Source organism: Bos indicus, chromosome 19 (assembly GCF_029378745.1).
Source record: "Bos indicus isolate NIAB-ARS_2022 breed Sahiwal x Tharparkar chromosome 19, NIAB-ARS_B.indTharparkar_mat_pri_1.0, whole genome shotgun sequence".
In the NCBI taxonomy this organism is placed as follows: Eukaryota; Metazoa; Chordata; class Mammalia; order Artiodactyla; family Bovidae; genus Bos; species Bos indicus.
The window spans coordinates 1,214,179-1,241,832 of NC_091778.1; the positions used below are offsets into that span (position 1 = coordinate 1,214,179).

The following is a 27,654-nucleotide window of genomic DNA, read 5'->3' on the forward strand; positions in this document are numbered from 1 at the left end:
ATGCTTGATCTTATTCTGTGATACTGAATGGCCACAGTATCCTTTGGAAGATGGGGGACACTGGCCTGTTGAAGGGCTTTTTAATTATGATACTGTTTTACAACTAGACCAGTTATGTAGAAAACAAGAAAAATGGGTAGAAGTGACATATATGTTGCTCTTTATCTCTCTGTGAGACATGCCAGACTTATGTCCTAAGGGTGAAAATTTGTGTCTGAAACCTTCAGCTCCCTCCAGTCCTCTTACTTTGTCCTTGTATCTGGGGTTCCAAACTGAACAGGCTGAGAATCAGAGGGCACCCTTTTAGGACAGGTTGCCTCAGTCTCATTAGACTATTTAGAGGACATGTCTTGGGACAGACGCTGACCCCCTGACTCAAAAACTTGAGATTTTGGGTAAGCTACTAATTTTGGAGATAAATGGCTTTAATGTGAGATAAGGGAAATAGGGAACATGAAATAGCCCCCCTACCTTCTGGGAGCCAAGTGGTTCACATAACAGCCACTTTGTCAGATGTATTCTTGAAAGACTCAAGCAAGTGCACACAAACACTTTAAACTATGCTAAGTTGGCTGACATAGAACAGGGAGAGAAAGAAACTCCTGGTAAACTCCTAGACTATGGCAAGCTCTCTGCAAGATTACTGATGTTGATCCTGAAAGTTCAGAGGGAGAAATAATCTTAAAAGATAGATTTCTCACTCAATTAGCTCCAGATATTTGCTATTAGTTACTAAAACAGGTGTTTGGAACAAATCAGTCTTTAGAAAAATTGTTGCAGTTGGTTCAGACCCTATATTATTGTAGAGAATATGAGGAGAAAAATAAGAGCAAAAAAGAAATGGACAAAAGACTGAAGCCCCAGCATTGCTGTTAGACCTGGTCTGAAACAGCCTGAGAAAAATGCCCAGAGGGATGCAGGTTAAAAGGGATGAGTTTGTTATTACTGTGGAAAGGAGGGGCATCTCAAGCAGGATCACCCTCAGGCATGTAAGCTGCCACTGGCTCCATGTCCGGTCTGCAAAGGACCACACTGGAGGAGAGACTGGCCTCTGTGGTGTAGGCCCCAGAGGTCAGGCTTTCGAGACAATCAGGACCAAACGTGCCCAGGGGTCCCCACAAAAGCTCTCGTCCTAATTACACCTGAGGAAACCTGGTTATTAATAACTGTAAAGGGTCAATCATTTGATTTCTTTTGGACACTGGGGCAAATTTCTCTGTGCTCACTGAAACCTGTGGTCTGCTTTCCTCCCAATCCACTACTGTAATGGGGCTGTCTTCACGAGCCAAATGATATTATTTCAGTCATCCTTTAAGCTGCAACTAGGGCTCTGTGCTACTTTCGAAAGTTTCTAATCATGCCAGAGTCTCCATTACCCCTTCTGGGGATATACTGAGCAAGGTCCAGGCCTCTGTTCTCATGAATATGGAACCTGCTCTTTTAATTGAATAAAATGTAAACCCTAAAGTGTGAGCTGATGGAAAAATTGGGTCGAGCACAAAACACTGTTTCTGTCGTTATCAAGCTCAATGACCTTCACCTATTTTCACATCAAAAGCAACACCCACTAAATCCCAAGGTTAAGGAAGGGTTAAAACCCATTATGACCAACCTAGATAGCATATTCAAAAACAGAGACATTACTTTGCCAACAAAGGTCCGTCTAGTCAAGGCTATAGTTTTTCCAGTGGTCATGTATGGATGTGAGAGTTGGACTGTAAAGAAAGCTGAGCACCGAAGAATTGATGCTTTTGAACTGTGGTGTTGGAGAAGACTCCTGAGAGTCCCTTGGACTGCAAGGAGATCCAACCAGTCCATTCTAAAGGATATCAGTCCTGGGTGTTCATTGGAAGGACTGATGCTAAAGCTGAAACTCCAATACTTTGGCCACCTCATGTGAAGAGTTGACTTATTGGAAAAGATTCTGATGCTGGGAGGGATTGGGTGCAGGAGGAGAAGGGGATGACAGAGGATGAAATGGCTGGATGGCATCACCAACTCGATGGATGTGAGTCTGAGTGAACTCCGGGACTTGGTGATGGACAGGGAGGCCTGGCATGCTGCAATTTGTGGGGTTGCAAAGAGTCAGACATGACTGAGTGGCTGAACTGAACTGAACTGAAAACCCATCATTGAGAATTTAAAGGAGCAGGGGACATTAATTTCCTGTACTGGTCCATGCAACACTCCTATTTTGGGTGTAAAAAATGTCAAGTGATAAATGGAGACTTGTTCTAGATATATAAATAATGTATATCCAATCCTTATACTTTATTGTCTGAAATTCCTAAATGAGCCAAATATGACTTTAAGACAATTGCGAAGATTCTTGGGCATTACAGGCTACTGCTACATTTGGATTCTGGGTTATTAAGAACTTGTCTGTCCTTTATAAAAACTTATAACTGAAACTCAGTAGGCCCAAACTGGCAATCTGGTTTGGTCCCCAGGGACTCAAAATAATTTTAAGTCTTTTAAAACTGCTCTCTTGCAGGCTCCAACTTAGAGTTTGCAGAAAGGTTTAGAGTTCAGTTGTTACTGAAAAAAGGTCTAAGGGAGGAGAGTAAAAAGTTGGCTTAAAGCTCAACATTCAGAAAACTAAGATCATGGCATATTGGAGAAGACTCTTGAGAGTCCCTTGGACTGCAAGGAGATCCAACCAGTCCATCCTAAAGGAGATCAATCCTGAATATCCATTAGAAAGACTGATGCTGAAGCTGAAACTCCAATACTTTGGTCACCTGATGCGAAGAGCTGACTCTTTTGAAAAGACCATGATGCTGGGAAAGATTGACAGCAGGAGGAGAAGGGGACGACAGAGGATGAGATGGTTGGATGGCATCAACAACTCAATGGGCATGAGTTTGTGTAAAGTCTGTTATTCGGCAATGGACAGGGAGACCTGGTGTGCTGCCATCCATTGGGACACAAAGAGTCAGACATGACTGAGTGACTGAACTGAACTGAACTGAATTGCTCCATTGTTTTGCTAATGCCTAAAGTTCATAAGTTTACTAATGGGCAAAATCTTACTGTACTGACTTCTCATGACGTAAATGGGATCTTAAACTAAAGTTCAGAGTCACAATGGCTCCATCTTTAAAACTACTGTAAATCAAGTGGTGTTTAAAGCTCTAGGAATAGAATATCACTTACACTGTTCCTGGAGACCCCAATCTGCAGCAAAAGTTGAAAAGGCTAATGACATTATTAAGAAACATCTGTGTAAATTAACTCAGGAGATACAAGACAGATGGTTTAAAGTTTTACCCATAGCTTTAATGAGGGCTTGAACTGTCCCTAGGAAGAAGGGACTGTCTCTACTGCAGACCATTTTTGCACGCAGATATTATCATAGATCCTGAAACCTTATAATTAACTATTTAACTCAGCTTTCAGCTTTTCAACCTCCTTATCAATTGAAGGCTTCCCATGGTGGGTTTCTCCACTTCAAGGAAAGGACTTTCTTCAGCTCTGTGAATACCTTCACCAGCAACAATCATACGTGACACTTCTTGATCTGATGACGCTTAACAATTCTAACATGGACTGGTGTAACTATGGACATAAAGTAACTTTTAATTTTGATTATGTGCTATAAACTTTGTTTAGTGAATATTTTGCCTGACATCTGTAACTGTGTAAAATGGGTTTGTTTCCAACCGTTTGAAAGCTTTTAGGTTACAAATGGTTGTCCAGGCACCTATGAGTACCACAGCCTCCTCCAACTATTAGTTGGGGTCCCTGGATCAGGGACCCTCAATATGAGGGTTCAGAGAATAAGTTGCCTAAACAATTTAGGGATGACACCCCACAACAGGAGGAAGTAGTTGTAGAATGAAAATGATGCCCCTTTCCCTTGGCAATATAATTCTCCTAAAAGAAAGGGGGGAATGAGAGAGTAAATACCTAGGCTGGTTGATAAGAAGTCCAGGGTCCCTGAGGAGGAGAAAGGGATCTGGGGCTCTGAGGGGAGACAGAGGTCTGGAATTTTCAAGGAGGAGGAAAGGACAAATTTTTTCACCCCTACATTCCTTAGTAAGGTTTATATAACAACAATGTATCCTGCTTGATAACAGTTTCTCCTTCCTGAAAAATTTCTGGCTAATCCTATTATCTTAAAATGTAAATTATGGGAGTGGGTCTAATAAGATCTTTGCAACCTTGAGATACCACGGGCAGCTGCGATGGCACATAGCACTGCAGAGAGGAGCTACCCCACGTCCGAGATCAGGGACACAAGCCAGGAGGACCCCATGCCCGAGGGGCAGCGGCCAAGAGGAGTTACCCCACTTCCAAGGTCAGGGGCAGCTGCCAAGAGTGCCAGGCCGTGACAGCACAGGAGCAGCCAAGAGGATCTACCCCACATCCGAGGCCAGGGGCAGCAGCCGGGAGGAGCAATCCCACGTCCAAGGATCAGTAGCTGGGCAGGTGCAGGAGGGCCTAGAGGATCTATTCCATGTTCAGGGTCAGAAGGGGTGGGGGTGAGGATATACCTCTCATCCAAGGTAGGGAGCAGTGGCTGCACTTTGCTGGAGCAGCTGTGAAGAGATACCCCATGTCCAAGGTAAGAGAAACCCAAGTAAGATGGTAGGTGCTGCAAGAGGGCATCAGAGGGCAGACACACTGAAACCATAATCACAGAAAACGAGTCCATCTAATCACACTAGGACCACAGCCTTGTCTAACTCAATGAAATTAAGCCATGCCTATGGGGCCACCCAAGACAGGAGGATCATGGTGGAGAGGTCTGACTGAATGTGGTACACTGGAGAAGAGAATGGCAAACCACTTCAGTATTCTTGCCTTGAGAACCCCACGAAAAGTATGAAAAGGCAAAATGATAGGATATTGAAAGAGGAACTCCCCAGGTCAGTAGATGCCCAATATGCTACTGGAGATCAATGGAGAAATAACTCCAGAAAGAATGAAGGGATGGAGCCAAAGCAAAAACAATACCTAGTTGTGGATGTGACTGGTGACAAAAGCAAGGTCTGATGCTGTAAAGAGCAATATTTCATAGGAACCTGGAATGTCAGGTCCATGAATCAAGGCAAATTGGAAGTGGTCAAACAGGAGATAGCAAGAGTGAACATTGACATTCTTGGAATCAGCGAACTAAAATGGATGGGAATGGGTGAATTTAACTCAGACGACCATTATATCTACTACTGCAGGCAGGAATCCCTCAGAAGAAATGGAGCAGCCATGATGGTCAACAAAAGAGCTTGAAATGCAGTACTTGGATGCAATCTCAAAAATGACAGAATGATCTCTGTTCGTTTCCAAGTCAAACCATTCAATATCACAGTAATCCAAGCCTATGCCCCAAGCAGTAACACTGAAGAAGCTGAAGTTGAATGGTTCTATGAAGACCTACAAGACCTTTTAGAACTAACACCCAAAAAAGATGTCATTTTCATTATAGGGGACTGGAATGCAAAAGTAGGAAGTCAAAAAACACCTGGAGTAACAGGCAAATTTGGCCTTGGAATACGGAATGAAGCAGGGCAAAGACTAATAGAGTTTTGTCAAGAAAATGCACTGGTCATAGCAAACACCCTCTTCCAACAACACAAGAGAAGACTCTACACATGGACATCACCAGATGGTCAACACCAGAATCAGATTGATTATATTCTTTGCAGCAAAAAAGGAGAAGCTCTATGCAGTCAACAAAAACAAGACCAGGAGCTGACTGTAACTCAGATCAAGAACTCCTTATTGCCAAATTCAGACTTAAATTGAAAAAACTAGGGGAAACCACTAGACATTCAGGAATGACCTAAATCAAATCCCTTATGATTATACAGTGGAAGTGAGAAATAGACTTAACGGACTATATCTGATAGATAAAGTGCCTGATGAACTATGGACTGAGGTTCGTGACATTGTACAGAAGACAAGGATCAAGACCATTCCCATAGAAAAGTAATGCAAAAAAGCAGAATGGCTGTCTGAGGAGGCCTTACAAATAGCTGTTGAAAAGAAGAGAAGCGAAAATCAAAGGAGAAAAGGAAAGGTATAAACAACTGAATGCAGAGTTCCAAAGAATAGCAAGAGGATATAAGAAAGACTTCCTCAGCGATCAATGCAAAGAAATAGAGGAAAACAACAGAATGAGAAAGACTAGAGATCTCTTCAAGAAAATTATAGATACCAAGGAAACATTTCATGCAAAGAAGGGCTCTATAAAGGACGGAAATGGTATGGATCTAACAGAAGCAGAAGACAGTAAGAAGAGGTGGCAAGAATACACAAAAGAACTGTACAAAAAAAATATCTGCATGACAAAGATAATCACGATGGTGTGATCACTGACCTAGACCCAGACATCCTGGAATGTGAAGTCAAGTGGGCCTTAGAAAGCATCACTCTGAACAAAGCGAGTGGAGGTGATGGAACTCCAGATGAGCTATTTCAAATCCTGAAAGATGATGCTGTGAAAGTGCTGCACTCAATATGACAGCACATTTGGAAAACTCAGCAGTGGCCACAGGACTGGGAAAGGTCAGTTTTCACTCCAATCCCAAAGAAAGGCAATACCAAGAATGCTCACACTACCTTGCAATTGCACTCATCTCACACACTAATAAAGTAATGCTCAAAATTCTCCAGGCCAGGCTTCAGCAATACATGAACCATGAACTTCCAGATGTTCTAGCTGATTTTAGAAAAGGCAGAGAAACCAGAGATCAAATTGCCAACATCCGCTGGATCATGGAAAAAGCAAGAGAGTTCCAGAAAAACATTTATTTCTGCTTTATTGACTCAGCCAAAGCCTTTGACAGTGTGGATCACAATAAACTGTGGAAAATTCTGAAAGAAATGGCAATACCAGACCACCTGACCTGCCTCTTGAGAAACCTGTATGCAGGTCAGGAAGCAATAGGCACAACTGGACATGAAACAACAGACTGGTTCCAAATAGGAAAAGGAGTATGTCAAGCCTGTATATTGTCACCCTGCTTATGTAACTTATATGCAGAGTACATCATGAGAAACTTTGGGCTGGAAGAAGCACAAGCTGGAATCAAGATTGCAGAAAGAAATATCAAGAATATCAGATGTGCAGATGACACCACCCTTACGGAAGAAAGTGAAGAGGAAGTAAAACATCTCTTGATGAAAGTGAAAGAGGAGAGCAAAAAGGTTGGCTTAAAGCTCAACATTCAGAAAACGAAGATCATGGCATCTGGTCCCATCACTTCTTGTGAAATAGATGGGAAAACAGTGGAAACAGTGTCAGACTTTATTTTTTTGGCTCCAAAATCACTGCAGATGGTGATTGCAGCCATCAAATTAAAAGACTCTTACTCCTTGGAATAAAAGTTATGACCAACCTAGATAGCATATTGAAAAGTAGAGACCTTATTTTGCCAACAAATATCCATCTAGTCAAGGCTATGGTTTTTCCAGTGATCATGTATGGATGTGAGAGTTGGACTCTAAAGAAAGCTGCACACCAAAGAATTGATGCTTTTGAACTATGGTGTTGGAGAAGACTCTTGAGAGTTCCATGGACTGCAAGGAGATCCAACCAGTCCATTCTGAAGGAGATCAGCCCTGGGATTTCTTTGGAAGGAATGATGCTAAAGCTGAAACTCCAGTACTTTGGCCACCTCATGTGAAGAGTTGAATCATTGGAAAAGACTCTGATGCTGGGAGGGGTTGGGGACAGGAGGAGAATGGGACGACAGAGGATCATGAGATGGCTGGATGGCATCACTGACTCGATGGACATGAGTCTGAGTGAACTCTGGGAGTTGGTGATGGACAGGGAGGCCTGTTGTGCTGCGATTCATGCGGTTGCAAAGAATCAGTCACGACTGAGCAACTGAACTGAACTGAATAACTATTTTAAAAAGTGTATAACTCCCTTGCTTAGGCTAGCAAAGGGTCACTCTCCATATCCCTTCTGATGTCTGTCAGAAGGTTTCTTTGTCCTTTTTCACTTTAATAAACTCTGCTACATAAAAGCTCTTCAGTGATCAAGGCTTGTCCCTTGTCCCGAAGCTAAATCTTCTTCTTCAGAGATCATGAATACAATGCCATTTACCCTAAGCTATCAAGGGTAAACTAGAATTAAAGCAGGAGTAATTATATATGAAGCATATTGCAACTGATCAGAAACTAGCTGACATGTGGTTTAACCTTTGATAGATTCAGGGACTAATTTCACAAAAACCAAGTACCTGTCAAAGTTTTCTTATAGAAGTTTCATGTATTTCATTAAGTAGAGAAACATATCCTCCATGTAACAAAGACTCCAAAGTGTAGTCCATATTGTTTTAGCCCAATCCAAGGACTTTCACCCCAAAAGGACATCTCTTATGCTGTTTATCAGAAAAGCAAAAGTTTTGTGAGGTGGACTATGGTCTCATAAGTCTTTAATGTTACTATTAATTGAAGTAGAAGCAAATGCAACAATATTTATGGCAACAAACACATTGACTTGGGCAGAATCAGAGAACTTTGAAACACTTTGCAATTTACCTAGGTAAGCCACTTGTAGAAATAAGGAAAACTGTTTACAGTTACAGAAGATACTGGCATGATGTGAAAGAAGACTAATGTCCCGTGTTGCTGAAGCTAGTGCTCTTTTTCCCCATCACAATTTTATAAGCACAATATGCTTGCCAATATTGCTATGTCAATATGTCCATTGATTTATTCATTGAAATATACTGTACTGATGGAATGGGAGACTGGATTTTTCTGACAAGGAGGAGACTATAAACCCATCCATTAAATATACATATGTTCATATTTCGGTAGCAGACTTTGTTTTAGATAAAGAGGAAAAATTAGTTCCAAGAAAATCTTTAAAGTTAGGCAAATCCTTAGTCCAATGCAGAGAAATTATTTCTTGTTTTAGATTTTTAAAAATCTATATAATCCTTATAAATAATCTCCTAGAGCAATTTTCAAAGTGGATCTAGATTCAAGGAACTAAGTGTAAAGCCTATGTCTACTAGTGAAATTGCCTTACAAGTACATTTTATAGTGTACTTTTGAAAAAAAAAAAAAACCTGCAGCTAATTGCTACTAATAATTGTTAACCTAATGAAGTGTCATATCTTATGGCATAAAATAAAAAAAAATATTTTTGTGAATCAAACCATAATCAAATCAAATACCATGCCCAAGTGATTTTGTGTATTGTAAAGATCACAGGATGTGAAATAAGAGTATTTGGGACAAAGCTGACTTACATGTTCAAGGACTGAATTATTAAATCTTTTTGATTCTTTATTTTTTATGTAAAATAAAGACAAAAAACTTTAATTTTATAATATTATTCTGACCGTCTAAAAGTGAAAGTCGCTCAGTCATGTCTGATTTTTAGTGACCCCCATGGACGATACAGTCCATGGAATTCTCCAGGCCAGAATACTGGAGTTGGTAGCTTTTCCATTCTCCAGAGGATCTTCATAACCCAGGAATCAAACCCAGGTCTCCCACATTGCAGGCAGATTCTTTATCAGCTAAGCCACAAGGGAAGCCCCTGACCATCTGAGAACTTTTCAAATTTTTCACATCAGTTTAAACAGTGTGCAATTATTATTATTTTTTAATAATCACTGACAACTTTTACCCAACAGAAGAAGAAATTCAACATAATTTTAAATATTATGTATATAAAGAGAACTGACTCATTGCAAAAGACCCTGAGGCTGGGAAAGACCGAAGGCAAGAGGCAAAGGGTATGATGACAGAGGATGTGATGGTTGAACGGTATCACTGACTTGATGTACATAAGTTTGGGTAAACTCCAGGAGTTGGTGGTGGGCAGGGAAGCCTGGCATGCAGCAGTTCATGGGGTTGCAGAGTCAGACATGATTGAGTGGCTGAACTGAACTGAACAGTTTTCCCTGATGGCTCAGCAGGTAAAAATAATCTGCCTGCAATGCAGGAAACATGGGTTTTCCCCCTTGATTGGGGACATCCCCTGGATGAGGACATGGTGACCCACTCCAATATTCTAGCCTGAAAAATCCCATAGGTGGAGGATCCTGATAGACTATAATCCAAAGGGTCTCAAAGAATTAGACATGGCTGAACATGAGCTTGATACAGGTTTAAAAAACAAAAACAAGACATCAACTGTGATTGGGCAGTTACAGGTAGACTGGGCTTTTTTGTTGTTGTTGTTATTTCCTTCCTCAGAGCAATGAGTTTTCAAGAGCATAATATGACCACACAGAATACCAATTCCATTACAAAAGTGATCACAGAGGTTATCCCACAATTGGCAGCAACCAACAGACCATCAAGGACAGTGTCAGTGCAGACAAGTTGTATCAGGGGGAAATGTCATACATGAAGTGATCCTTGATGTTGGAGTCACAAAATGGGAAAAAGAAAGTGACTAGACTCTTTTCAATAGAGTGGAGAACACCCATTGCCCAACACACCCCTGCCAGGAAGCAGCATATGTTGGTGTCCATGATGGGTACATAGTGCTGCAGCCTAGAGATGGCCACAGAGCAGTCAAAGGCATGACCACAAGGGAGACAACCTCTGAAGCTACCAAGAAAGGTTCAATAAAAAGCTGCTTCCTTTAGCCACTGACTTAGACAGCTTTTGAATCATAGGGCCAATCAGATAGCATTTTGGGGATTATGGAAGAAGACTAACATGTATCTATCAAGAACATGAAGGCCAGGAAGAAATACATCAGTTATTTAAAAGTCTGGCTAACAATTATAGTAAGAATGAACAGGTTTTCCTTGGCAGTGACACTATAGATGATGCATGCATGAATTCTAAGTTGCTTCAATCACATCTGGCTCTTTGCAACCCTATGGACTGTAACACCCTCCACAGGCTCCTTTCTTTGGCAGTAACACTATAGATGATGCATGCATGAATTCTAAGTTGCTTCAATCACATCTGGCTCTTTGCAACCCTATGGACTGTAACACCCTCCACAGGCTCCTCTGCCCATGGGGATTCTCTAGGCAAAAATACTGGAGTGTGTAGCCATGCCCTCCTCCAGGCATCTTCCTGACGCAAGGATTGAACTCATGTTTCTTACGTGTCTCACATTGGCAGGTGGGTTCTTTAACACTAGTGCCACCTGGGAAGCCCACTATAGGTGATGTGCTGTGCTGTGCATAGTTGCTCAGTCATGTCCAACTTTTTGCAACCCCATAGACTGTAGCCTGCAGGACTCCTCTATCCATGGGGATTCTCCTGGCAAGAATACTGGAGTGGGTTGCCATGCCCTCCTCCAGGGGATCTTCTTAATCCAGAGATCAAACTCAGGTCTCCCATACTTGAGGCAGGTTCTTTACCACCTGAGCCACCAGGGAAGCCTACTATAGGTAATAAATAAAACCAAAGATAGAATTTTCTGCATCTGAGGATTCTGTGTAAATCCCATGAGAATGAATCCAGTCACATTTATGACATCTTCTTACATTTCAGTGCTGATAATGAACTCAAAGTCAGGAAACTAGCATAATTAAATAAGGCAATATTTTTACTATCAGGTGATGAGAAGTTCATATTTTGGGCTTTCAGACATGCTCAAGACATTTTATTAACACAAACTATTTTTTCCCATTGTGTGCAAGATAAGAAACATGCTACATTTTCTATTTTATGAAAAATGTGAACTTTTGAAGATGTTCTATTCAATTTATTACAAGGGTGCTCAAATCTTTCTTCCACACCTCTGACAACTGGTTCCTGGGTCTTTGCTGGAGGACACCAAGGGTCGGGGAGATCACCATGTAATAAGCATGATAGCTTCTCAGTCAATAATAAATGTTAAAAACACTTCCTGGCACATTAAAGAAAATATTTATGCAACTATTAATTCTGTTGATACATAAATATACTCTAATTCACCTTCCTTTACCATGTAAAGGTAAAGCCACTTTAAAAATCTAAGAGACAAAGACTCTTATCCTATTCACCTCTTTATCACCAACACGTGTTTCAGGGTCTGACTATATGCATATGTACATGTTAAGTCGCTTCAGTTGCGTCCAACTGTGTGCAACCCTATGGACTGTAGCCCACCATACTCCTCTGTCCAGGTGCCCATGAGATTCTCCAGGCAAGAGTCCTGAAGTGGGTTTCTGTGCCCTCCTCCAGGGGATCTTTCCAACCCAGGGATCAAACCCGCATCACTTGTGTCTCTTGCATTGGCTTCTGAGGTGATACTAGTGGTCTGACTATACAGGTGTTCAATAAAATTAAGTGAATAAATACATTGGAAGACTCTCATTTCCTCAGTGTATTCCTTTCTTCAAGCTAAATCCAAAAGTAGTGCTTATTCTCTTAATTCAGGGGCAAAAAAATGAATAAATGGTTGGACGTATAAATATATACTCCTTTTACCCATTGAGATCTCTCCATCCTGAGCTGCTGTCTTCCCTGGTCTGCTTCAGTCAGCTACCTTGCCTTCTGGCTGAGAGGTAGCACTAGCTTTTAGATGGACCTTCTGTGTTTCTGAGCCCACCATATCCCCTGATCTCCTAGGTCCTATTGTGGTAATGACTGACTGCAGGTACTAGCCTCTGGGTTCTGTATCATCTGTTATTAGTTTCCCTAACTGTCTCCATGTTTGACAAGTAAACAATTATATGTTTAACAACTCTTGGTAACTCCTATTTATTTATTATTATTATTTTAATTTATTTTAATTGGAGGCTAATTAATTTACAATATTGTGGTGTTTTTTGCCATACATTGACATGAATCAGCCATGGGTGTACATGTGTTCCCCATCCTGAACACACCTCCAACCTCCCACCACATCCCATCCCTCAGGGACATCCCAGTGCACCAGCCCTGAGCACCCTGTCTCATTCATCCAACTTGGACCTGCAATCTATTTCACATATGGTAATATACATGTCTCAATGTTATTCTCTAAAATCATCCCACACTCACCATCTTCCACACAGTCCAGAAGACAGTTCTTTACATATGTGTCTCTTTTTGCTGTCTTGCATATAGGGTTATTGTTATCATTTTTCTGAATTCCATCAGTTCAGTTCAGTCGCTCATGTTCAGTCATGTCCGACTCTTTGCGACCCCATGAATCACAGCACGCCAGGCCTCCCTGTCCATCACCAACACCCAGAGTTCACTCAGACTCATGTCCATTGAGTCAGTGATGCCATCCAGCCATCTCATCTGTCGTCCCTTTCTCCTCCTGCCCCCAATCCCTCCCAGCATTAGAATCTTTTCCAATGAATCAACTCTTTGCATGAAGTGGCCAAAGTACTGGGGTTTCAGCTTCAGCATCATTCCCTACAAAGAAATCCCAGGGCTGATCTTTAGAATGGACTGGTTGGATCTCCTTGCAGTCCAAGGGACTCTCAAGAGTCTTCTCCAACACCACAGTTCAAAAGCATCAATTCTTCGGTAATCAGCTTTCTTCACAGTCCAACTCTCAAATCCATACGTGACCACTGAAAAAACCATAGCCTTGACTAGATGGACCTTTATTGGCAAAGTAATGTCTCTGTTTTTCAATATAATATCTAGGTTGGTCATAACTTTTCTTCCAAGGAGTAAGCGTCTTTTAATTTCATGGCTGCAATCACCATCTGCAGTGATTTTGGAGCCGAAAAAAAATAAAATCTGACACTGTTTCCACTGTTTCCCTATCTATTTCCCATGAGGTGATGGGACCAGATGCCATGATCTTCTTTTTCTGAATGTTGAGCTTTAAGCCAACTTTTTCACCCTCCTCTTTCACTTTCATCAAGAGGCTTTTTAGTTCCTCTTCACTTTCTGCCATAAGGGTGGTGTCATCTGCATATCTGATGTTCTTGATATTTCTCCCAGCAATCTTGATTCCATCTTGTGCTTCTTCCAGCCCAACATTTCTCATGATGTATTCTGCGTATAAATTAAATAAACAGGGTGACTATATATATATATATATATATAATATATATATATGTTATATATATATAACATATATAATATATATGTTAATATATTATATTGGTGTTTTTCTTTCTGACTTACTTCACTCTGTATAGTAGGCTCCGCTTTCATCTTCCTCATCAGAACTGATTCAAATGCACTCTTTTTAAAAGCTGAGTAATATTCCATTGTGTATATGTACCACAACTTTCTTATCCATTCATCTGCCAATGGATATCTAGGTTGCTTCTATGTCCTGGGTATTGTAAACAGTGTTTGATGAACATTGAGGTACACATGTCTCTTTCAATTCTGGTTTCCTCAGTTTGTATGCCAAGCAGTGGGATTGCTAGATCATATGGCAGTTCTATTTCCTGTTTTTTAAGGAATCTCCACACTGTTCTTCATAATGGTTGTACTAGTTTGCATTTCCACCAAGAGTGTAAGAGAGTTCCCTTTTCTCCGTACTCTTTTCAGCATTTATTGTTTGTAGATTTTTTAATAGCAGCCATTCTGACTGGCATAATATGGTACATCATTGTGGTTTTGATTTACATTTCTCTGATAATGAGTGATATTGAACATCTTTTCATGTGTTTGATAGCCATATGTATATCTTTTTTGGAGAAATGTCTGTTTAGTTCTTTGGATCAATTTTTGATTGGATCACTTATTTTTCTGGAATTGAGCTTCAGGTATTGATTGTATATTTTTGAGATTAATTATTTGTCATTTGCTTAATTTGTTATTTTCTCCCATTCTGAAGGCTGTCTTTTCACCTTACTTATAGTTTCCTTCGTTATATAAAAGCTTTTAATTTTAATTAGGTCCTATTTGTTTATTTTTATTTCCATTACTCTGGGAGGTGGGTCACAGAGGGTCTTGCTATGACTTAAATCAGAGAGTGTTTTACCTATGTTTTCCTCTAGGAGCTTTATAGTTTCTGGTCTTACATTTAGATCTTTAATCTATTTTGAGTTTATTTTTGTGTATGGTGTTAGAAAGTGTTCCAGTTTCATTCTTTTACAAATGGTTGTCAAGTTTTCCCAGCACCACTTGTTAAAGAGATTGTCTTTGCTCCATTGTATATTCTTGTCTCCTTTGTTAGAGATAATGTGTGCATAGGTGTGTAGATTTATCTTTGGGCTTTCTATTTTGTTCCATTGATCTATGTTTCTGTCTCTGTGCCAGTACCATACTGTTTTGATGACTATTGCTTTGTAGTATAGCCTGAAGTCAGGCAGGTTGATTCCTCCAGTTTCATTCTTCTTTCTCAAGATTGCTTTGGCTCTTCGAGGTTTTTTGTATTTCCATACAAATTGTGAAATTATTTGTTCTAGCTCTGTGAAAAATACCATATAGAACTGCCTTATGACCCAGCAATCCCACTGCTGGGCATACACACCGAGGAAACCAGAATTGAAAGAGACACGTGTATCCCAATGTTCATCAAAGCACTGTTTATAAGAGCCAGGACATGGAAGCAACCTAGATTTCCATCAGCAGATGAATGGATAAGAAAGCTGTGGTACATATACACAATGGAGTATTACTCAGCCATTAAAAAGAATACATTTGAATCAGTTCTAATGAGGTGGATGAAACTGGAACCTATTATACAGATGAAGTAAGCCAGACAGAAAAACACCAACACAGTTATCTTATGCATATACATGATATATAGAAAGATGGTAATGACAACCCTGTATGTGAGACAGCAAAAGAGACACAGATGTATAGAACAGTCTTTTGGTATCTGTGGGAGAGGGAGAGGGTGGGATGATTTGGGAGAATGGCATTGAAACATGTATAATATCATACATGAAATAAATCGTCAGTCCAGGTTTGATGCATGATACTGGATGCTTGGGGCTGGTGCACTGAGATGACCCAGAGGGATGGTATGGGGAGGGAGGTGGGAGGGCGGTTCAGGATTGGGAGCACGTGTATACCTGTGGCAGATTCATGTTGATGTATGGCAAAACCTATAGAATATTGTAAAGTAATTAGCCTCTAATTAAAATAAATAAATTTAAGTTAAAAATTACATTTGAATCAGTTCTAATGAGGTGTATGAAACTGGAACCTATTATACAGAGTGAAGTAAGCCAGAAAGAAAAACACCAATACAGTATACTAATACATATATATGGAATTTAGAAAGATGGTAACGATAACCCTGTATGCGAGACAGCAAAATAGACACAGATGTATAGAACAGTCTTTTGGACTCTGTAGGAGAGGGCGAGGGTGGGATGATTTGGGAGAATGGCATTGAAACATGTAAAACATCATATATGAAATGAATCACCAGTCCAGGTTTGATGCATGATACAGGATGCTTGGGGCTGGTGCACTGGGATGACCCAGAGGGATGGTATGGAGAGGGAGGTGGGAGGGGGGTTCAGGATGGGGAACATATGTACACCCATGGCAGATTCATGTTGATGCATGTCAAAACCAGTACAATATTGTAAAGTAATTAGCCTCCAATTAAAATAAATAAATTTATATTTAAAATAAATAAATTTATAATAAAATAAAAAATAAATGCATTTTAAAAAATGTAAAAGATAAGTATCTAATACAGCACACTCACTCAAAAAATTTATTAAACACTCACTAAGTGTATAAATGCACATCTCTTCACAAATTTAAGCAGTTTCCCTGTACAGTTCAGTTCAGTTCAGTTCAGTCACTCAGTCGTGTCCAACTCTTTGCGACCCCATGAGTAGCAGCACGAACGGCCTCCCTGTCAATCACCATCTCCCGGAGTTCACCAAAACTCATGTCCACTGAGTCGGTGAAGCCATCGAGGCATCTCATCTTCTGTCATCCCCTTCTCCTCCTGCCCCCAATCCCTCCCAACATCAGAGTCTTTTCCAATGAGTCAACTCTTTGCATGAGGTGGACAAAGTACTCAAATTTCAGCTTTAGCATCATTCCTTCCAAAGAACACCCAGGACTAATCTCCCTTAGAGTGGACTGGTTGGATCTCCTTGCAGTCCAAGGGACTCTCAAGAGTCTTCTCCAACATCACAGTTCAAAAGCATCAATTCTTATTGTAAGATTTCTGGTTACAGTTAAAAGAAAAAAAAAAAGCATCAATTCTTCTGCACTCAGCTTTCTTCACAGTCCAACTTTCACATCTATACACGACTACTGGAAAAACCATAGCCTTGACTAGACGGACATTTTTTTGGCAAAGTGATGTCTCTGCTTTTGAATATGCTATCTAGGTTGGTCATAACTTTCCTTCCAAGGAGTAAGCGTCTTTTAATTTCATGGCTGCAATCAACATCTGCAGTGATTTTGGAGCCCCAAAAAACTATAGTCTGACACTGTTTCCACTGTTTCCCCATCTATTTCCCATGAAATGATGGGACCAGATGCCATGATCTTTGTTTTCTGAATGTTGAGCTTTAAGCCCACTTTTCACTCTCCTCTTTTGCTTTCATCAAGAGGCTTTTTGGTTCCTCTTCACTTTCTGCCATAAGGGTGGTGCCATCTGAATATCTGAGGTTTTTGACATTTCTCCCAGCAATCTTGACTCCAGCTTGTGCTTCTTCCAGCCCAGCGTTTCTCATGATGTACTCTGCATATAAGTTAAATAAGCGGGGTGATAATATAGAGCCTTGACATACTCGTTTTCTTATTTGGAACCAGTCTTTGTTCCATGTCTAGTTCTAACTGTTGCTTCCCGACCTGTATACAAGTTTCTCAAGAGGCTGGTCAGGTGGTCTGGTATTCCCATCTCTTTCAGAATTTTCCACAATTTCTTGTGATCCACACAGTCAAAGGCTTTGGTATAGTCAATAAAACAGAAATAGATGTTTTTTTCTGGAAATCTCTTGTTTTTTTTTTTTTTCATTATCCAGAGGATGTTGGCAATTTGATCTCTGGTTCCTCTGCCTTTTCTACAACCAGCTGTTAAATGCCCTTAATACTTTTAATTTCATTACCAAACAGCAACAGTCATCCATTCATGATAGTTGTGATTGTCTCAATTTTTATATTTTTCTTAGTTTCGTTCTCCTGGATTCCCATCCTATCTTTACGTTGGATTATCCCATCATTCTTGATTACAGGATATTGCATTACTAACAGAATGTGAAATTGGGGAAAACATATTTTTCAAATAAAAGGCAAGACAAAAATAAATACAATAATATATATTCTGCTAACAGTATGTCTTTCCCTAAAGAGCTTTATAATTATCCAAAAGGAATACAATATTGTAAATCAAATATACTCCAATAAAAGTTGTTTAGAAACTGGATATTATACTCATGAGGAACCGAAGTGCAGTATCTTCATTGCATTCCCTTATTCTGAGGTGGGATACCCCCAACAAATCAGAAAAGGATATAGTGGACATGAACTAAGAGTTAGATGTAATTAATATAGTAGAAGTGTTTTTTAAAGTACTCTGAAGAAATATAAATTACTTTTTCAATTTTCTTTAATTCTGCAATACTCCTTCATAAATAACTTCTAATGGAAAATATTTTTAAAGAAGAAAAATCTTTATTCACCCATATGCTCAGTACAAATATTAAGAGTTGCGGGAAATGCAGAAACAGCATGTAATGTTCATAGTTCAATTGGTAAAACATCTTCCTGCAATGCAGGAGACCCAGGGTCAATTCTTGGGTTGGGAATTTTCTCCCCTGGAGAAGGAAACAGCAACACACTCCAGTATTCTTGCCTGGAGAATCCCATGGACAGAGGAGCTTGACAGGCTACAGTCCATGACATCGCAAGAGTCAGACATGAGTTAGCGACTAAACCACCACCACCACCATGGAGTGCTCAATAGTGTTAAAAAAAAAAAAAAAAAAAAGTATGCTTGGAATGCAGTGCATCTGCTTTAATAATGTGTAGTTTTCAAGATTATATGTTGTGAAAGTCGCTCAGTTGTGTCTGACTCTTTGCGACCCCCATGGACTATCCAGTCCATGGAATTCTCCAGGACAGAACACTGGAGTGGGTAGCCTTTCCTTTCTCCAGGGGACCTTCCCAACGAAGGGATCAAATTCAGGTCTTCTGCATTGCAGGCGGATTGTTTACCAGGTGAGCCACAAGGGAAGCCCAAGAATACTAAATACCAAGAATAGCGTCCCTGGTGGCTCAGATGGATAAGCGTCTGCCTGCAACGCAGGAAACCTGGGTTCAATCCCTGGGTCGGGAAAATGCACTGGAGAAGGAAATGGCAACCCACTCCAGTACTCTTGCCTGGAAAATTCCATGGACTGAGGAGCCTGGTAGGCTGCAGTCCATGGGGTCGCAAAGAGTCGGACACAACTGAGTGAATTCACTTTTAACTTTTCAAGAGATTTTTTACAATGTGCAGTATCATAGAAACATTTTTAAATTGTAAAATACAGTAGAGAAAATTTTCGATGCAAATGTGAATTGTTTATTCTAATTTACTTCTAATTATTTTTTTTTAATTTTATTTTATTTTTAAACTTTACATAATTGTATTAGTTTTGCCAAACATCAAAGTGAATCCACCACAGGTATACATGTGTTCCCCATCCTGAACCCTCCTCCCTCCTCCCTCCCCATACCATCCCTCTGGGTCGTCCCAATGCACTAGCCCCAAGCATCCAGTATCGTGCATCGAAGCTGGACTGGCAACTCGTTTCTTACATGATATTTTACATGTTTCAGTGTCATTCTCCCAAATCTTCCCACCCTCTCCCTCTCCCACAGAGTCCATAAGACTGTTCTATACATCAGTGTCTCTTTTGCTGTCTCGTACACAGGGTTATTGTTACCATCTTTCTAAATTCCATATATATGCGTTAGAATACTGTATTTATGTTTTTCCTTCTGGCTTACTTCACTCTGTATAATAGGCTCCAGTTTCATCCACCTCATTAGAACTGATTCAAATGTATTCTTTTTAATGGCTGAGTAATACTCCATTGTGTATATGTACCACAGCTTTCTTATCCATTCATCTGCTGATGGACATCTAGGTTGCTTCCATGTCTTGGCTATTATAAACAGTGCTGCGATGAACATTGGGGTACACGTGTCTCTTTCCCTTCTGGTTTCCTCAGTGTGTATGCCCAGCAGTGGGGTTGCTGGATCATAAGGCAGTTCTATTTCCAGTTTTTTAAGGAATCTCCACACTGTTCTCCATAGTGGCTGTACTAGTTTGCATTCCCACCAACAGTGTAAGAGGGTTCCCTTTTCTCCACACCCTCTCCAGCATTAATATTTATATTCTTTTTACTAATTTATTATTTTTTTAAATTTTATTTTATTTTTAAACTTTACAATATTGTATTAGTTTTGCCAAATATCGAAATGAATCCGCCACAGGTATACCCACGTTCCCCATCCTGAACCCTCCTCCCTCCTCCCTCCCCTCCCCTCCCTCTGGGTCGTCCCAGTGTGCCAGCCCCAAGCATCCAGTACCGTGCATCGAACCTGGACTGGCGACTCGTTTCATACATGATATTATACATGTTTCACTGCTATTCTCCCAAATTTCCCCACCCTCTCCCTCTCCCACAGAGTCCATAGGACTGATCTATATATCGGTGTCTCTTTTGCTGTCTCGTACACAGGGTTATTGTTACCATCTTTCTAAATTCCATATATATGCATTAGTATACTGTATTAGTGTTTTTCTTTCTGGCTTACTTCACTCTGTATAATAGCTTCCAGTTTTATCCATCTCATTAGAACTGATTCAAATGTATTCTTTTTAATGGCTGAGTAATACTCCATTGTGTATATGTACCACAGCTTTCTTATCCATTCATCTGCTGATGGACATCTAGGTTGCTTCCATGTCCTGGCTATTATAAACAGTGCTGAGATGAACATTGGGATACACGTGTCTCTTTCCCTTCTGGTTTCCTCAGTGTGTATGCCCAGCAGTGGGATTGCTGGATCATAAGGCAGTTCTATTTCCAGTTTTTTAAGGAATCTCCACACTGTTATCCATAGTGGCTGTACTAGTTTGCATTTCCACCAACAGTGTAAGAGAGTTCCCTTTTCTCCACACCCTCTCCAGCATTTATTGCTTGTAGACTTTTGGATCGCAGCCATTCTGACTGGCGTGAAATGGTATCTCATAGTGCTTTTGATTTGCACTTCTCTGATAATGAGTGATGTTGAGCATCTTTTCATGTGTTTGTTAGCCATCTGTATGTCTTCTTTGGAGAAATGTCTATTTAGTTCTTTGGCCCATTTTTTGATTGGGTCATTTATTTTTCTGGAGTTGAGCTGGAAGAGTTGTTTGTATATTTTTGAGATTAGTTGTTTGTCCGTTGCTTCATTTGCTATTATTTTCTCCCATTCTGAAGGCTGCCTTTTCACCTTGCTAATAGTTTCCTTTGTTGTGCAGAAGCTTTTGAGTTTAATTAGGTCCCATTTGTTTATTTGTGCTTTTATTTCCAATATTCTGGGAAGTGGGTCATAGAGGATCCTGCTGTGATGTATGTCAGAGAGGGTTTTGCCTATGTTCTACTCTAGGAGTTTTATAGTTTCTGGTCTTACATTTAGATCTTTAATCCATTTTGAGTTTATTTTTGTGTAAGGTGTTAGAAAGTGTTCTAGTTTCATTCTTTTACAAGTGGTTGACCAGTTTTCCCAGCACCACTTGTTAAAGAGATTGTCTTTAATCCATTGTATATTCTTGCCTCCTTTGTCAAAGATAAGGTTTCTATATGTGCGTGGATTTATCTCTGGGCTTTCTATTGATCCATTGATCAATGGATCCATTGATCAATGTTCCATTGATCAATATTTCTGTCTTTGTGCCAGTACCATACTGTCTTGATAACTGTGGCTTTGTAATAGTGTCTGAAGTCAGGTAGATTGATTCCTCCAATTCCATTCTTCTTTCTCAAGATAGCTTTGGCTATTCGAGGTTTTTTGTATTTCCATACAAATTGTGAAATTATTTGTTCTAGCTCTGTGAAGAATACCATTGGTAGCTTGATAGGGATTGCATTGAATCTATAAATTGCTTTGGGTAGTATACTCATTTTCACTATATTGATTCTTCCAATCCATGAACATGATATATTTCTCCATCTATTAGTGTCCTCTTTGATTTCTTTCACCAGTGTTTTATAGTTTTCTATATATAGGTCTTTAGTTTCTTTAGGTAGATATATTCCTAAGTATTTTATTCTTTCCGTTGCAATGGTGAATGGAATTGTTTCCTTAATTTCTCTTTCTGTTTTCTCATTATTAGTGTATAGGAATGCAAGGGATTTCTGTGCGTTGATTTTATATCCTGCAACTTTACTATAATCATTGATTAGTTCTAGTAATTTTCTGGTGGAATCTTTAGGGTTTTCTGTGTAAAGGATCATGTCATCTGCAAACAGTGAGAGTTTTACTTCTTCTTTTCCAATTTGGATTCCTTTTATTTCTTTTTCTGTTCTGATTGCTGTGGCCAAAACTTCCAAAACTATGTTGAATAGTAACAGTGAAAGTGGGCACCCTTGTCTTGTTCCTGACTTTAGAGGAAATGCTTTCAATTTTTCACCATTGAGGATAATGTTTGCTGTGGGTTTGTCATATATAGCTTTTATTATGCTGAGGTATGTTCCTTCTATTCCTGCTTTCTAGAGAGTTCTTATCATAAATGGATGTTGAATTTTGTCAAAGGCTTTCTCTGCATCTATTGAGATAATCATATGGTTTTTGTTTTTCAGTTTGTTAATGTGGTGTATAACATTGATTGATTTGTGGATAATGAAGAATCCTTGCATCCCTGGGATAAAGCCCACTTGGTCATGGTTTATGATCTTTTTAATGTATTGTTGGATTCTGATTGCTAGAATTTTGTTAAGGATTTTTGCATCTATGTTCATTAGTGATATTGGCCTGTAGTTTTCTTTTTTTGTGGGATCTTTGTCAGGTTTTGGTATTAGGGTGATGGTGGCCTCATAGAATGAGTTTGGAAGTTTACCTTCCTCTGCAATTTTCTGGAAGAGTTTGAGCAGGATAGGTGTTAGCTCTTCTCTAAATTTTTGGTAGAATTCAGCTGTGAAGCCGTCTGGACCTGGGCTTTTGTTTGCTGGAAGATTTTTGATTACAGTTTCAATTTCCGTGCTTGTGATGGGTCTGTTAAGATTTTCTATTTCTTCCTGGTCGAGTTTAGGAAAGTTGTACTTCTCTAAGAATTTGTCCATTTCTTCCATGTTGTCCATTTTATTGGCATATAATTGCTGATAGTAGTCTCTTATGATCCTTTGTATTTCTGTGTTGTCTGTTGTGATATTTCCATTTTCATTTCTAATTTTATTGATTTGATTTTTCTCCCTTTGTTTCTTGATGAGTCTGGCTAATGGTTTGTCAATTTTATTTATCCTTTCAAAGAACCAGCTTTTGGTTTTGTTGATTTTTGCTATGGCCTCTTTTGTTTATTTTGCATTTATTTCTGCCCTAATTTTTAAGATTTCTTTCCTTCTACTAACCCTGGGGTTCTTCATTTCTTCCTTTTCTAGTTGCTTTAGGTGTAGGGTTAGGTTATTTATTTGATTTTTTTCTTGTTTCTTTAGGTATGCCTGTATTGCTATGAACTTTCCCCTTAGGACTGCTTTTAAAGTGTCCCACAGGTTTTGAGTTGTGTTTTCATTTTCATTAGTTTCTATGCAAATTTTGATTTCTTTTTTGATTTCTTCTGTGATTTGTTGATTATTCAGCAGCGTGTTGTTCAGCCTCCATATGTTGGAATTTTTAATAGTTTTTCTCCTGTAATTGAGATCTAATCTTACTGCATTGTGGTCAGAAAAGATGCTTGGAATGATTTCTATTTTTTTGAATCTACCAAGGCTAGATTTATGGCCCAGGATGTGATCTATCCTGGAGAAGGTTCCATGTGTGCTTGAGAAAAAGGTGAAATTCATTGTTTTGGGATGAAATGTCCCATAGATATCAATTAGGTCTAACTGGTCTATTGTATTGTTTAATGTTTGTGTTTCCTTGTTAATTTTCTGTTTATTTGATCTATCCATAGTTGTGAGTGGGGTATTAAAGTATCCCACTATTATTGTGTTATTGTTAATTTCTCCTTCCATACTTGTTAGCATTTGTCTTACATATTGCGGCGCTCCCGTGTTGGGTGCATATATATTTAAAATTGTTATATCTTCTTCTTGGATTGATCCTTTGATCATTAGGTAGTGACCATCTTTGTCCCTTTTCACAGCCTTTGTTTTAAAGTCTATTTTATCTGATATGAGTATTGCTACTCCTGCTTTCTTTTGGTCTCTATTTGCATGGAAAATCTTTTTCCAGCCCTTTACTTTCAGTCTGTATGTGTCCCCTGTTTTCAGGTGGGTCTCTTGTAGACAACATATGTAGGGGTCTTGTTTTTGTATCCATTCAGCCAGTCTTTGTCTTTTGGTTGGGGCATTCAACCCATTTACATTTAAGGTAATTACTGATAAGTATGATCCCATTGCCATTTACTTTATTGTTTTGGGTTCGAGTTTATACACTGTTTTTGTGTTTCCTGTCTAGAGAATATCCTTTAGTACTTGTTGGAGAGCTGGTTTGGTGGTGCTGAATTCTCTCAGCTTTTGCTTGTCTGAGAAGTTTTGATTTCTCCTTCATATTTGAATGAGATCCTTGCTGGCTACAATCATCTGGGCTGTAGCTTATTTTCTTTCATTGCTTTAAGTATGTCTTGCCATTCCCTCCTGGCTTGAAGAGTTTCTATTGAAAGATCAGCTGTTATCCTAATGGGAATTCCCTTGTGTGTTATTTGTTTTTTTTTTTTCCCTTGCTGCTTTTAATATTTGTTCTTTGTGTTTGATCTTTGTTAACTTGATTAATATGTGTCTTGGGGTGTTTCACCTTGGGTTTATCCTGTTTGGGACTCTCTGGGTTTCTTGGACTTGGGTGATTATTTCCTTCCCCATTTTAGGGAAGTTTTCAACTATTATCTCCTCAAGTATTTTCCCACGGTCTTTCTTTTTGTCTTCTTCTGGGACCCCTATGATTCGAATGTTGTAGCATTTAATATTGTCCTGGAGGTCTCTGAGATTGTCCTCATTTCTTTTAATTCGTTTTTCTTTTATCCTCTCTGATTCATTTATTTCTACCATTCTATCTTCTAATTCACTAATCCTATCTTCTGCCTCTGTTATTCTACTATTTGTTGCCTCCAGAGTGTTTTTAATTTCATTTATTGCATTATTCATTATATATTGACTCTCTTTTATTTCTTCTAGGTCCTTGTTAAACCTTTCTTGCATCTTCTCAATCTTTGTCTCCAAGCTATTTATCTGTGATTCCATTTTGATTTCAAGATTTTGGATCAATTTCACTATCATTATTCGGAATTCTTTATCAAGTAGATTCCCTATCTCTTCTTCTTTTGTTTGGTTTGGTGGGCTTTTATCCTGTTCCTTTGTCTGCTGGGTATTCCTCTGTCTCTTCATCTTGTTTAAATTGCTGTTTGGGGTGTCCTTTCTGTATTCTGGCAGTTTGTGGAGTTCTCTTTATTGTGGCGTTTCCTCGCTCTGTGTGGGTTTGTACAGGTGGCTTGTCAAGGTTTCTTGGTTAGGGAAGCTTGTGTCGGTGTTCTGGTGAGTGGAGCTGTATTTCTTCTCTCTGGAGTGCAATGAAATGTCCAGTAATGAGTTATGGGATGTCTATGGTTTTGAGGTGACTTTGGGCTGCGTGTATCTTGGAGCTCAGGGCTGTGTTCCTTGCTGCTGGAGAATTTGCTTGGTATGTCTTGCCCTGAAACTTGTTTCGCCCAGAGAGGTTTACAGCGTTATATGGAGAAGAGAAGAGTGAGGAGGGAGTTAGAGGTGACCCGAATGAGATGAGGTGGAGTCAATAGAGGAGAGAGTGGGCTATTCAGTAATCTCTTCCTTATGTGCACTCCACAACTGGGCCACTCAGAGTTGTTCACAGAGTTATATAGAGAAGAGAAGAAGGAAGAAGGTGGCAGAGGTGGCCAGGAGGATAAATGGGGGGAATGAAAAGGAGGGAGACAGATCCAGCCAGTAATCAGTTCCCTAAGTGTTCTCCACTGTCTGGAACACACAGAAATTCAAAGAGTTGGGTAGAGTAGAGAGGGGTTAGGGAGGAGACACAGGCGATCTAGTGGAGAAAAAGGAGAGTCCAAAGGGAGAGAGAGCAGTTAAGCCAGGAATCTCTCTCCCTAGTGAAAAATGAGTACTGAAGATTGGGTTCTTAAAGGTACAAAATTGGTAACAAATACATAGAAGCAAAAATTTTAAATCTAGAGTAGAGTTTGGAATTTCAAAAATACGATGTTAAGGAAAAGAAGAAGGAAAAGAAAGAAAGAAAAAACAAACAAACAAAAACAAACAAGGTCGCAAAAATTATACAGAAAATATAGGTACAAAATTGATAACTAATACCAAAAAGCAAAAGTTAAAAATCAAGAGTAGAGTTTGGAATTTCAAAAATACAATGTTAAAAAAAGAAGAAGAAAAAGAAAGAGAGAGAGAGAAAAAAAAAAAACAAGAACAAACATGGTCGCATAAATTATATATATAAAAAAAATACAGGTACAAAATTGATAACAAATACCAAAAAGCATAAATTAAAAATCCAGAATAGAGTTTGGAATTTCAGATATACAATGTTATTTAAAAGAAGAAGAGAAAGAAACAGAGAAAAAGAAAAAGAAAAAATAAAAAAGGGTCACAGACATTATATAAAAACAAACAAACAAAAAAAAACTATAGGTACAAAATTGATAACAAATACTAAAAAGCTAAAATTAAAAATCTAGAGTAGAGTTTGGAATTTCGAAAATACAATGTTAAAGAAAAGAAGGGAAAAGAAAAAAAGTCAAAAAAATTATTAAAAAAAATATATATATATGAAGTTTGCTTTAAAAAAATAGGGTCTTCTTTTTTTTTGCAAAGTAATCGGTTATAAAAGCGGAAATTAAAGGAATAATAGAGGACTTAAATTTTTTTTTTTTTTAATAGGCTCACTTGTTCAGTCGCACTGAGGGGAGGTAGGGAGGGATGCTGCAAACAAATAACACTGGCGTGTGCTCGCAGTGCCTCAGCCACACTGGTCTGCCCCCAGTTCACGGCGCGTGTAGCCTCTCTGCCCACGCTGCTCAGGCTCTAGGTTGCTCCACCGCGAACCATCCGTGGCCCGCCCTGGGCTTCCTGTACTTCCCTCGTCCAAGCCGCTCAGGTTCAGGCACTCAGGTAGTCCTCAGAAGCGCAGACTCTCAGTTGGGCCTGGGTTTTGTGCCCTTCCCAGATCCGAGCAGCTCAGGTGATGAGGTGTTTTGCGCGCGCGATTGCTGCGACTTATCGCCTCCCTTCCGCTCGGTTGTTATCTAGTTGTGCACCGGCACACCTTCTCAGGCAGATGTTGACCGTCCAGACCCCCAAGAAGCTTTAGTTAGCAAAGAAGCCTGCTTACAGTTTTATAGATAATGTCTCTCTGGGGCTGCGATTGTCCCCTTCCGGCTCTGGCTGCCTATCACTGGAAGGGGATGGTCTGCCACCAGCTATCTCTGTTCAGTCCTTTATTCCGTGTGTGGGCCTGGCGGTGTCATAGGTTAGGGCTGGCTTTTCGCGTGGTAGATATCCCACAGTCTGGTTTGCTAGCCCAAATTATTTTGCTCAGATAGTGCTCCGGGTATTCGGGCCAGATTCTTGCAATGCAGCCTGCGCTGCACCTCCCTGCCCAGCCCCCGCTTGCTAATGGCGGATGCAGGCGTCTGCGCTGCTTCTCCGCTGGGAGAGTTACCGTAGGGCTCGCAATGTG

At 39.7% G+C, this 27,654-nt stretch overlaps 1 pseudogene; it reads right to left on the reverse strand.

The window, feature by feature from the left end:
- Nucleotides 1-965: 965 nt before the first annotated feature.
- LOC139177701 (olfactory receptor 4A15-like) overlaps nt 966-27,654 on the reverse strand; it is a 41,741-nt pseudogene continuing 15,052 nt past the window's right edge.